We start from the raw sequence: 13,417 nt of genomic DNA on the forward strand, positions 1-13,417 counted from the left end.
CGCCCAGGGTCTGCCTGCCTGGAGGGGGTCCTCTCCTGAAGGATGGTGTAAGACACCGATTTTGCTCCAACTAAAGAAGGAGAAAAATGTCCAGTTGCACATTTCTGACCAGAATGGGAACAGTAAGGGGTGGGATCCTGGGAGGTGCATGTTTTCCCTCCCTGTGCCAGTGCCCTCCAGAAGCACAGGCAGGGTGGGAATCTCCAAGAAAATGTCCATTTCAAAAGAAATGTTTTTAAAAAATCCCAATGGTATTTCCTGAACACTTGTACACATAAAACATTCGTGCTGGCCCTGCATGGAGCGTGTCAGTGCAGATGCAGCAGGCGTTTGGAGGGCACCTGAGGGAGCCAAGCCAGCCCCATGAACCCCTCGTGCCACCTCTTGCTCTGCCCAGAAACCACCCCATTTTGGGGCACACAAACCTCATCTTCATACTTACTGACGTGCTCTAGCTTCGGAGCATCCCCCTGTTTTCATGATCCCTGTGTTTGCCCCCAGGGCCGGTGCTGCTAGGCATATTTTTAAAGCAGCTCCACAGACTGGGCAAGCACCTGGGTGATCTGTGATGGGCAAAGTGCTGGCAGCATTTCCGGAGAGCAAGCCTGGCAGCTCCTCCTGGGCCCACATGGGTACAAACCCCTGCAGGCAGCACCGCCGAGCTCTTGTTTCACTCCAACAGCAACAGCATGAAGTCACAAATTATTCTTTTTAGCAGAGCATCTTTTTTTTTTTCCCTTTTTCCCCCCTCCTCGGCCAGCTGCTGCCCATTCATCAGTAGTTGTGACTCCCACCTAATGAATGGAGGAGATGGATGTGCCCCAGCTGCGATCCCCACTGGTGTCATCCTGGGTTGTACAATGGGTGACAGTGTAACCGTTAATTTTCTGGAAAGCCCTGTCCCCATGTGGCCCTGGGCTGTTGGGGCAAGCAGGGAGCAGAGCAGCAGGAGAGGGACATCCTCCATGAGGCTATGAAAGCTGTTTGCTGAGGTCCCAGTAGGAAGGAAGATGCAAAGCCATGGCAAAGCATCTGCCAGCCCTCTTCCCCGGGGCCAGCAGAGACTTTTTCATGTGTACACCCCCAAACCCAGGCTCTTGGCTTGCTTTTAGGCTGCAGAACCACGCCAAGCTCTAACTCCATGCACATACCCCCTGCTCCACCAAAGCCCATGCAAAGCTGGTCTGCAACAGCCAAATGTCTCTTTCATCTAATCCTGGCACACAAGATTATCTTGGAATAAAGGGTGATAATGAAAGAGGAGAAAACTGGATTTTGGTCCTGGAGATTTTGATTGTGCCTGGCTGAAAGGCTGTTGTACAGTGCTGGGCGACACTCCCGTTTTATTGCCCCGTCAGCACAAGGAGGTTGATTTATCCCGGCTTCCCTCGGCGGCAGGGTGGGAGGGATGCTCCTGTGGGCTGCACGGCCGCTATGCTGTGCTGTGCAGGAGCAGGCAGGGAATAGTGTCCTCCAGCATCTCAAATGAAGGAGTTAGAAGTAAATTAAGTCAAGAAGCCAAAAGCCGTGGCTTTTCTTCTTACCACATCATCCGCTCGTATCTCTGAAGCTTTGGGAATGACCACAGGAGGATGGTGGAAGGAGAGAGCCAGCTGCTCAGCTGATTTGTAACAAGACTGTGGCTGACAAAGAAATGTTTGAAGAAATGCATTTATATGTAGGCTCTGGTTTTCCTAAACGCATGTGTTCACTGCTGTGGGGGTACAGCCGCACACAGCGAACCCAGGGACCGGGGATGGCAGAGGCAACTAGGCTCCTCCAGAAATGTTCAGTTTTATGAACTGTGAGTAAACATGGAGATAAATATGATCTACCCTTCCTTTATGACTCTGCTGAGACCCACATACATCCCTGTGAAATACAACCCAGCATTAAACAGAGCCCGGCGTGGTGCTTTACAGAGAGCCCTGCTCTCAGCAGCTCTTTCCTACCCCATCTTGGGAAGGTAAGCAGAAAAATCGGCTGCAGACCTCGTGCAAAGGAACATCACACACTGCCAAATGGAGCAGCATAAATCAGTTTTTAATTTCAGCTGTATTATTTCTTCATTAGTTCATTTATTAGTTCATTGATTGAAGCCCATGGTATGTCACTCCTCACCCTCCTGTACATATAAATAGATATCACTGTCAAGCAAACTGCACTCCCCAGCTTAACAAAGCTTGCTCTGCACTAATGTGGGCATCACCTTTTTGCAGCAGTGAGGAAAACAGCTTCTCCCTGCTATGGTGCTAAGGTAAATAAGGATTCATTCATTCTGCAGCTTCCAGATGCATCACGGCCACGTACCAGTCCTTCCCACGCCTGACATCTGCCCATTAAAATTACTGCGGAGATTCAGATCTGTAAATGTAATTATGTATCTCGTTTCTAATTTAAAACTCTTGTTTAACAACTGACTTAGCAGCATCCAAACAGTTTAAGTCACACGGTTCGTGTCACCACACAACTCAAAAATAACCTCCAAACCCTTGCAGGCTGCCCTGTGACTTCATACGGGTGAAACAGAAAAGCCCCTAGAGCAAGTACGGAGGGGGGGGGGGGGGGGGGGGGGGGCAGCCCAGAGGCTAAGCCTGGCTTACAGCTGCTTTTCCCAGAAAAGTCACCAGCCACTGGAGAACCTGGAGGCTGCGGTGTTTTGACCACCACATGCCTACCTTAGGACATCTTGGCAGTGAACGCCTGGAGATCCATTTATCTGAAGATGTTAGGACATGGGGGATTAGAAAATCAGCAAGATGTGTTTCTACCATCAAACAGAAATCCCAGCAGAGCTCGGGTTTATTCCAAGTTGTATGAGGCAATGACCTAATCCTGTTTGATGGTAAACGCTGGCCTTTGATCTGCACGATCAAGCTCAGGTTGGGAGTAGCCAGCTGCGCTGTTGGCTCTGAAAGAGAATGTAATATTGCACACCTCTGAAGTTAAAGACACCTTTATACATCCTCCTTATCTTCTCTATCCCAGGAAAAAACCTGAATTCCTCCGTGTTATTTCCTGAGGCTCACTGAGGCAGCGTCAGCAAGCAACTCTCCATAAGAGTGAGCAAGTCGGTGCTGGGCTCACAGGTTGAGGTACTGGGGGTCCTGCAGGAACTAGTGATGGAGGGGGCATGATGTGGCTGGCACCTGTGAGCTTTGGATGCTCGACTGGTGCTTGTGGGTGTTTGCGTGACTTCTCCTTAGTCTGTAGGATGCACACAAACCCTGTTCGCCTTGCTCTGTAACACAGCCTGCATCTACCTGGTGGGGAGGGCTTGCCTGAGCAAAGGCTGTGGGACCAGAGCCTAAAGCACAGAAAATGCTCCAGCCCCAGCGCTGCTGCTCTGAAACCAGACAGCAATGCAGCTGGAGCCAGACCCCCTTGCATGCAGTGCAATGCATTTATTTCCCATTCAGTACATCTGCCTCTTTCAGTGCATTTTCCTATTTCAATGCATTGTCCTATTTTAACCATTTTTCTATTTCAGTGTATTTTCCTACTTCAATACGTTCTTATATTTTAATGCATTTTCCTATATCAATGCATTTTCCTATTTCAACACATTTTCCTATTTCAAGGCATTCTCCTATTTCAAGGCATTTCTTTTCCTCCATCTCAGTACCGGTGCTTTTCTCAACCTCCAGGTATTCAGAGAGGCTTCCCTTCAAGACCCGGCTGTCCTGTGCATCCAGGAGAAGCAGCAGCAGCCAGCACCATCCTGCCTTCGCCTATACTGGTCCCTGCACGGGGACCACCCGCCCGCAGCCTCTCCCCGCATCTGCTCGCGTTGGAGCCACCCGTCCCGGCGGCTGGTGTTTAATCTTGTGGAGGATGACTCATGGGGAAATGCCAGCCTCATCTGCTGAGAATTTTAAACAGAGGCTTTTTTAAAAAAGGAATTGAAGAAAGCAACCATCTGTCTACAGAGAAACGTGCTGTTTTCTTCTTTCTGCTGGAGAAGGGGCAGAGGGAGGGAGGCAAAGCTGTGCCAGGCGCGGGGTCTTACCCATCAAATGTGCTTCACCAAGTTTTGCCACCGAAGCCACTCCAGCTCCAGCTTGCTGCCTGCTGATGGCACGGGTCGCCATGACAATATCCCCTTAATCAAAAACTCCCAGGGAATTTAATGGGGATTAAACCGCCTTGAGTCCACAGAAGTGAGCCAAGATGTGCCATGGGACCCACCGGCACCTGCGTGCAGGTTTCTTTTGCTGTGGAAGGTGTTTGCTGTCAGCTGGGGTGGGTTTGAGTGTCTCCCCCCATCCCGGGCCACAGCCATGCCAGCAGAGATCTGCTTGTCACTGGGTTAGGGTGAGGATTTGCTGTCACTTTCGCAGGAGGAGAGGTGAAGCCACTCACCCCCAGAGCTCAGCTTTTAGGGCTAAATCCAGGCGTAGCTTTTGCTTTTTGCTCCTACAGCAGAAATGTAAAATTGAAAGAGTTGCTGGAAAATTGCAATTGATTAATTGGGGAACTGCCATTGCACAGAATCAGCTTTTATCTTAATACTTGAAATTAGGGACTGAGGAAAAGGGCCATCTCAGCAGCTCCTGAAAACAGATTACAGAGAGCAAGGGAACGGGCTCTGATTTAGCTCAGTGCTCACTCAACCCATCCCACACCCCAAAACATCTCACAGCTCCGGCTCTGCTCCCACCTCTGCTAGAAGGGATCTGCCCAGACCACAGTGCATTTACTTGTCTCGCAGGCATGGCTGACTTTAATCCAATGCTGCAAAGCCACAAGGAAAATACCCAGGGCTGTAAATAAGTAATAAACAGAAAAGAAATCATAAGGACCTCTGCAAAATGCTTGGAAAGAAATAATTCCCCCTTTCTTCCAGTGCTGCTGGGGTGCTGGCAGCATGGATCCTGCCCTGGGGGTACAACAAGGAGCCTGAGAAAGGCACATGCCCCCTTCTAGGAGAGATGATGAGAGGGAAGGAGCTCCTTTTGCAAGGGCTGAAATTGTTCCAAGGGCTCCCTCATACCTTGTATACATACGGTTGGCACTGGCGATGCTTTCAAGTTAACACACAGCCAGAGAGTTCTCGGTAACAGCAAACATTATTGTCTGCTTTTCATCAGGGTGGCCGTTTCAGAAAGCCATGCTCTTTTCTTGCCCTGAGTCCCCAGCACCCTGAGCACACCCTGGCACAGGACCCCACATTGCTCAGCTGGATGGATTGCACCCGCTTTGGTCAAAAATGCAACTGGAAAAGCAGCTTTCCAACAAACGGCATCAAAATCTGTTCAGAATGTGTTCAAGTGTCTAATTTTAGGGTATGTCCATTCCTTTCTGCTAGTTTGGCTGGTGAAAATAGCTCTCAGAGCACTTTCTGCAAGCTTTTAACAAAAGCCCTTTGGCCAGGAGCAGCTCTCATGGGTTGCTATCAAAGATAGTTGGTTTTTTCCATCTGCAAAGTTAAAATTAAAAAAAATCATAATTAAAAAAAAGATGAGAAGCCATACTAGTGACCTGCTAGAAACCTTCTGGGATGAGGGAGCTTTTGAGGGCGTCTCAGCAAAGCTCAGGAGGGTTGACCCTGATGATGCCCAACTCAGGTAGCATCGCTGGGGCAGCCGTGCTCGCTGTGGCTGTTCCATCCACAGTGCAAAGCTGGTGCAGGAGGCACGGCCGATGCAGCAAGCACTCCTGCTTTCTATGCACAAGGGACTGATTTTCGGGATGCATCGCTTGCTGCTGGATGCACACATACGGATCCAGCCTCGCTCCCTGCGCCCTTCATCCATGAACGTGCTGTAGGAGGGCTGTGGGCAGCCGAGGCCGCTCAGCCGTCACACTGATGACTTCCAGCCCATCCACCATGGCTACATGCAAACCAGGAGTTATTTATACCATTACTTTAATCTTTCAAATACCAAATTTGAAAAAGCAGCAATCTGTTTCCAGATACTTCACAGAGAGGAAGACGAGGCTGCATTTAGCGAACTGATGCAGTACCCGAGCCCAGCTTGGGTGAGGGGGGTTACGCTGGTGTGCTCTGGGCAAAACGTGCAGGGGAAAACGATTTGGAAGAGACTGTTAAGGAGGTGCCTCTGGACAGGTGGGAGAAAGCTGCTCTCCTGGGCAGGGGCAAAATCTGGGGGGAAAAAATACTCTCTGCAAGCAGAAAAACAGAAATGCTGGAGTCCCCTGCTTGGCTGTCCCCTTCTGTCCTCGTACAGGAGGTGCCAGCTTGGCAGCAGAAGAGCTGTCCCTGGGGCAGCCGACCCTGCGGTGGGTGCAACCGCCCTTCAGCAGCATTTCTCTGATTTGAGCTGCTAATGTGAGTTCAGTGTGTCTGCTCATAGGCAAAAGGACTAGAAAAAAATCCTGAGTGCAGTTTCTAAGGTTGATCTTTTGGAGGGCTTCGTTTCTTTTTTTCTTCCTTTTTTTTTTTCCTTTTTTTTCTTTTTTTTTTTTCTCCCCAGAAAATCAGGGATTTCTGTGGCCTAATTCCTTCCAAAAACTTGTGGCCTGACTCACTGTCAGCTTCTGCCCTTGCCATGCAGCAATTCATCCAGGTGGCTCTGGGACCTCTCTCCACTTCAGCCTGTGGGAGCAAAACGAAATGGAGAGGATGCTTAAAACCATAAAAAGCTTCCAAAGCATCATGCAGCTCTTCCCATCTGTGCCAGAGCAGCAAGGGATAGCCTTTTATCTCACAGCTTCTGAAATTTTAGGAGAATTAGCTTACTCCTTGCCTTTGAAAGTCTCTGCTCAGGTGCTCACCAGATCTGCTGTGGGTCTGTTAGGATAATCAGGAGATGGACAGGCACTCCTCTGCGCTCCCGGGTGGTCCACTTGGAAACTCCCCAGCACACCATGGCTTTCCCATCCCACTAACTGGAAAAAAAATCAAGTAGCTCTGGGGAATCATCCCAGCATTTTTGACAGACCTGAGTTATATCCCAGCTAAGCCCTTGTGGCCTTTGCTATGCTGTACAGCCTTCTCGCTGGGAGACTTCATCAGCACAGTCATGAAAATGGAACCTTCTCAGATGTATGCTCTGCTCCTTTTGTGGTGCACCTGAATACGCGGGATTTTTTTTTCCCTTGCGCTCATCTGATGGGTTTCAGGAATGTGAGTCCCAGGATGGCCACCTTCCCAGGATGCTGCAGCACCTTCCTGCAATGTTGCAATGCTTTCCTGCAATGCTGCAGTGCCTTACTGCAATACTGTAGCACCGTCTTGGGATGCTGCAGTGCAGTGCTTTGCTGGGACGTTGCAGCACCTTCCTGTGATGCTGGAGCACCTTCCTGGGATGCTGCACCACCTTCCCACATCCTGCTCCCTCTGACTGTTGATGCTTTTCCCTGCAGACCCATTAACCCATCCAGTTTTCTGCATCAGCCTTGTTTCTCTCATTCTGATTCAGCAGGGCCAAGTCTGGTGCTTATAAATTTGGGATGTAAAGAATTTTGGCTCCCTGGGGAGTGTCCATGTTACCTGCTGCAATGCAGGTGCAGGCTGGCATCGTCTGGAGCTGGGCAAGGACCACGCACTACCCTCAGCCATCAGAAATCCAGATGTTTCAAGGCCCAGCAAGCCAGTCCACATTTAGATTTAAATGCACAGGCGAAAAGATCTCTCCTGAACCTGGGCTTTCTGTCACTGCCCTGCTTCTTCCAGTCTTCTGCTCCATCAAGAGCTCATCCTGCCCACACCTCTCTCTCTTCCAGCACTGCAGAGATGCTTTCCAGAGGGCACTGTGCAGTGCAGTGCAGGGTGGTGCAATAGGGGAAGCCGAGCCGTGCAGGGCTGAGGGCTCACTGAAGAGCAGGTCCATGCTTTTTGCTCACCCGGGGGCTTTCCTTCCTCCTCACCCCAACCTCTGCAGCCGGCATGGCACCAGCAGCCGCAAGCAATAGGAGGGCACAGGTTTCCAAATGCCTTAACAGTTACCAATAAGGCTGTTTCCGAGGGAGAATAATTAAACTTAAATAAGTTTGCTTTGGGTTTGGTCTCAGTTCAAAGCCTGTTTGAGCTATTTAACAGCTGTTGGTACAAACAATGCCTTGCACCAGCCGTGTGTTTGAGATGCAGGTAGGGCAGAGTTAAAAGCCCATCCTGCTGGTGAGGGGCCACTGAACACCCAACCTGCTAACACACAGCGATGGCGGGCAATGAAACACAGAGCCTGCAAACACATGCCAAGCATCCCTCTACACCAACAGTCGGGTTTATGGCACAGGTTTTGCAGCATCTCACCCTTAACCATCACCATTTCTCACTCAGTCTTCATTCTAACGGGTGCAGGGAAAGGTGGTGTCACAGGAGGAGCTGGGCTCACTGGAGGACCAGGAAGGGTGCTGTGGAGGATGCTCAGCCTAGGAAATTTCAGGTCTGAAGTACTAGCACTAACACCACGAGGAGTTTTCTCGATTTATTTTTTATTATATTCCTGGAATCTACAGACTAAAGTGCATCCAGATCCCCGTTCAGCAGTGAAACAGGTAGAAAAGATGTGAGCGATGCGATTTGGTCCAGCTGTCCCCAGGGGAGGCACACCACTGCGTGCAGGGCAGGCGGCACACGAGGGGGCTGTGGTGCTGAGCGGGGCAGCAGCAGCCCAGGGAGCTCACAGCAAACGGGGAGGAAAACCCAGCTGCAGCGGGGTTCCCATGTGCGATCCCCACTCGGTGCTCTCCTCACCTCTCCTCTCCCTGACCACTGCTGAGCTGGCTGCCCCGATCTGTTACACATAGATGGGATAGAGATAGTGTATACTGTATGTATATATGCACACATAGATCTATCACATATAGATATAGTGTCCCATTTTTTAAATGTATGTATACATGGGAATTTAATATGAATAGATATAAAAATAAAAATTTGCAACTAGAAATTATGCCTGTCTTAAAGCAGTGGGTCGAACGGCTGCTGCCGAGCCTGTTGCCGCATTCCCCTCCAAGCCACCCAGGCAAGCCATGGGAAAGCTTGGATTTACTGGCTTCTTCATCAAGATTTTATAATTCTTACCCTTCCCAGTGTTTCCTCCCATTGCATTCACTTTTCATCCAAAATTAAATATTATTCCTGTAAAAAACAATAATCCACCTTCTGCGGTCAGATGTATCGGATGCAATGAGTCTATGCAGTCTCCTCCTGCGCTGCACGAGGGCTCACCTGCTAAGCCAGTCCTGTTTTCCTCCCAAAAAACTTTTTCCCCTTTCTCCAACCCTGGCAATGCACACCTCACCTGGTGCACAATGCTTTTCTTATTGCACAACTCCTATTTTTCATCCTTTCCTCTTGCACGGGTTCACCCATAGCCCACATCTGAAGACATCGGTTTAAGCCGTTTAAATGGATCCAGCCACCAGCCACCCATAGTTAGCAGGATTATCACAAACCGCTGGGAAGGCGATGCTGCAAGGGCTGCACAGCATGGGGCAGAGCAGCCCAAAAAAGCTGGGGGTGCTGCTGCTGTGCTGCAGGGACATGCTGAACCTGTGTGATGATGGATAAAACCAGAGTTAAGGTGAAAAGCGAGTATATCCTGCAAATGTATACTGCACAAACAATGCCTGCAAAATTGTTGTGAGATTTTTCTCTTCCCTTTCTGCCATTAAATATACTTGGGGGGACAAAAAACAATAAACATTATTTTTAATATCCCTGAGTGCTGGAAATGTGAACATCTTGAAAACTCCTTGAAAAAACTGGAAACGATCCAGTCACGGAGCACAAAATCTCACGCTCAAACCTACAGCAAGAGTTTCAAAAAGTGACAGCTCAGAGATGTAGTCATGGTGAACAGTTTGATAAACCAAAATAAATTGGGAGGGGGGGAACAAAAAGTTGGGAAAAGGGGATTAAGGGCAGCCTCAGTGGGAATAGTGGGAGGCTGCTATGGAAATCTAACTGTGGCACAGCAGTGGGGACAAGTAGTCAGAACAGAGGAGGATCGAAATACCACACGTGAGTGACCTGAGTAGCAGAAATAGGATGAAGTTAACAGTGTAGGAATGTTTGATGTGTGGGGATGAGTAAGAGAGATCTGTGATGACACACATCATATCCCTGGGAAGCAGCGGGGCACGCACCAGAGCGGACAGCTGCGGGGCGCAGTGGGCACGCTGCCCAAAATAAGCCAGATATTTCCATAGTAAGGTGGGCCAGACTGGGTCAAAAGGAAGAAAAATACTCAGTTTGCCACAGGTTGAAAACTGTGAACTGGGAGCTGGGGGCATTTTGAAGGTGGAACAGAAAAAGGCATCCCGAGGGTGCTGGCTGAGCATCGTCCCCAGGCTGCACCGAGAAGATGCTGCTGGCTCCTGGAGGTGCCCACTGTCGACAGCCAGCCCCTGCCTGACAGGGGAAGGGTTGGCACCACAGGGAGTCGCTGGTATTTTCCCGAATATGCCATATGCAGAGAAATCGAAAAGGAGGGATAATGACCTTTAACACTTACAAAAAAAAAAAAAAAAAAAAAAAAAAAAAGAAACCAACCCAAACCATTACCATGATCATTGTAGCATGAAACACAAAACCTTCCTCTCGGAGCCACACAAAGCCGTGTGGAGCACACCAGAGTAATTAATAAAATGAAAGCCCCGTTTCTTGCAGATGGAGATGTGGGGAATAAAGGAGCTACACTGCGCTGAGCTGTCATGCATCGCATGCTACATCTGTTATGGAAATCAGTGGTAGTGGGGCCTTTTGTTCGGGCTAAAGCCCTCCCAACAGGGATTTGGCTGAAGTAGATTTTCTTGTTATTAAACATGATTTCTAGCTAGTTGAGAGCAGATGCTCCTGCAGCATTTGGAACTAATAACCAACCTTCAAGTGTGCAGCATCCCTGAAAAGTCTGGGATCGCCTGCAAGAGTGATTCCAGCTCGGAGCTAATGTGCTGCCCTGGGTCCCTGCTTTGCACATGAATGCTGCTGACACCAGATGAGCCTTCTGGCCTTCCCGCTGCCAGCACCCCGACACCCCCTCCCAGCCTTTACCCCCACCACCCCCTCCCAGCCTTTTCATTGCCGGGCTGCCGGGGAGCAGAGTGAGAGCAGAGTGAGATGTGCGTGCGCACACACACACACACACACACACCCCTCAGTGCCCTCCCAGCCACACAAAGCCCTCGTCGCTCTGAAAAGGCACCAAACCCCATGTGCTCACCCCTGCAGCATCCCTGAATCTTAACGAAATCCCTCGGGTGTCCCCATCCAATGCACGTTTGCTCAAGCCTCCTTGGCCATGCCCTGTGTGGAGCGGGAAAGGAGCAGAGCAGCAAGGCATGGGGCCACCTGCGCTGGCCAGAGCCACTGCAATTACCAGTGGCAGTGCAGAGGGACGGGACAAAGGGAGGAAGGCAACAAAAGGCACCGGTGCATCCTTCGAGCAGCACGCCATCAGTGTAGCACTTGGGCGAAAGGGTGGTGTGTTTCAGGATGCTATTGCCTTTGTCAGCGCTGGAGAAAAGGCTCCTGGGGAGGTGCGATGTGCAACAGTTCAGCAGTTTGAGGTGTGCACACACAGAGAGAAGATGCACCTCAGCTGCATTGCCCCACATTTAGTTGTAGAAGCACGTCTCTGTGTGTTGCACAAGGTGATGCTCCCAAGCTCATTGGAGGTCGTTAAAGCTACAGAAGTGGTAGCAGAGAATGAGCATTTCAGAAGAGTTTCTCATAGCAGAGAGACCCCATGCAGCTCTGCCCATCCATCTTGTCAGCTGCCCCTGCTCAGGAGTACCTGCAGCTCCCCACTGTGAATCATGGCAAAAAAGCAGGATGAAGAGCAGCAAAATGCCTCCAAAGCAGACAAACACCAATAAAACCAGGATGCTGTGCTGGCAAGGAGAGGGCGAGATCGCAGTGCTGCCATGCAAAGGTCCATGCTGCGCATCCCCAGCGTCACAGATGCTCTGCTTCCCTCCAGCATTAGTCATGGGAGCTGGCAGCATCGAAGGCAAGGTATTTCCCTAAACACTAGACATGCTATAGAATAAATGACTCACTGTCTGGTTTAAGGAAAGTCTTGAATGTAATTTGTGGTTATTACAGTCAGGATAAGGTTAATGGTTCTGCTCTGAGTAACTTGAAACTAGCAGAGCAACCTACAACTGAAAGTCCTTCCCTGACTTTGGGAGGTCCGGTTTTGGGGGTAGGTAACACCCTGCAGCCCCCTAAACCATTTTTGTTCTCCTCTGCCTGTGTTGGGAATGTTGCGCAGCTCAGTGCAACCAGCACATTCCCAAGATGGGGAAGGCATTACCACCACTCCAGATCAGGCTGTAGAGGTGCAGGGCGATGCCTGCCCTTGCAGCCGAGTTAGTCACAGGAAAAAGGCTGAGGTTCGGCGTGCAGCTCCTTTGCTGTTGCATCCCCAGATGCATTTATCCAAATGACTGCTTTCCCCTTGCCCCCTCCCTCCATGACCACCACTAGCTCACCCTCAGCACTGAGGTAACACAAGGACCCACCATAACTCCTCCAGTTGAAGCCAAAGGTACTCCAGGGCTTTACAGCTGATGGTCGTCGCCTATTTTACATGGAGACAACAACAATGTATATTGGTGCTGGCAGGCAATTCAGCATCCTCTGCCCTGTTACATCCCAGGGCACCAAAGGACCACTGATGCCATTTGCTGGCCTGGCTGAGCTGGACCCCAGCCATGGGTTGACACCTTAGAGCCACTCACAATGTTTGTTTATTCTTTTCCTCCTCCAAACTGCGTGCTTGCTTAAGTCAAAGCTCTTTGTACTGGGGATGGAGCCTTGCTTTGGGCTTTCCCCCAAAAGAACAGGTGACCCTGGCAGGCACCAGGGCCCTTCCACCTCCTCTACTGCTCATGAGTTACCAGGGACCATAACTTGACTTTTGACATGTATATATTTAATAATATTAAATAATATGAGCATTATTTCATTGCATTGCATATACACTGAAAAATCACTTTATTTCACAAGCGCACAACATGGGTTGTAGCGGGTTATTGATACCTCCCCACTGTAATATGTTATATTTTCTTGATAAAGTGAGTAAAACAGCAACTTCCACCCCAAAGCAGCACCTGGGGTGGGCTGGAGGCCCAGCACTGGTCCTCTGGGGGGGCCATTCCCACCCGCTGCTGGGGGCTGCGGGAAGCAGGACCCCAGGAATGCGGTTTAACGAGGTGATGCTCCCACTCGCTGGGTGAGGACACTCAGGATTCCCATGGCAGGTTTACCATCGGCTGGGGGGGGGGCTTGCTCAGCCCCCTCTCACCCCCGTGGGACCCTCATGCTGTTGCAGCTTCCCTGCCCAGCACAGCATGGCAGAGCAGGGGCATCCTGGTGCTGTGCAAGGGGCATCCATCCCCTTTCGCAGCCTTCTGCAGCTTAGATATAAGCAATCTCTTACCAACTTCAACAGCATCTCGCACGAGAAAAAGATTTATCAGCTTTAGGAGGACTTTGCCG

The sequence above is a fragment of the Falco cherrug genome, chromosome 8 (assembly GCF_023634085.1).
Source record: "Falco cherrug isolate bFalChe1 chromosome 8, bFalChe1.pri, whole genome shotgun sequence".
Classification (NCBI taxonomy): domain Eukaryota; kingdom Metazoa; phylum Chordata; class Aves; order Falconiformes; family Falconidae; genus Falco; species Falco cherrug.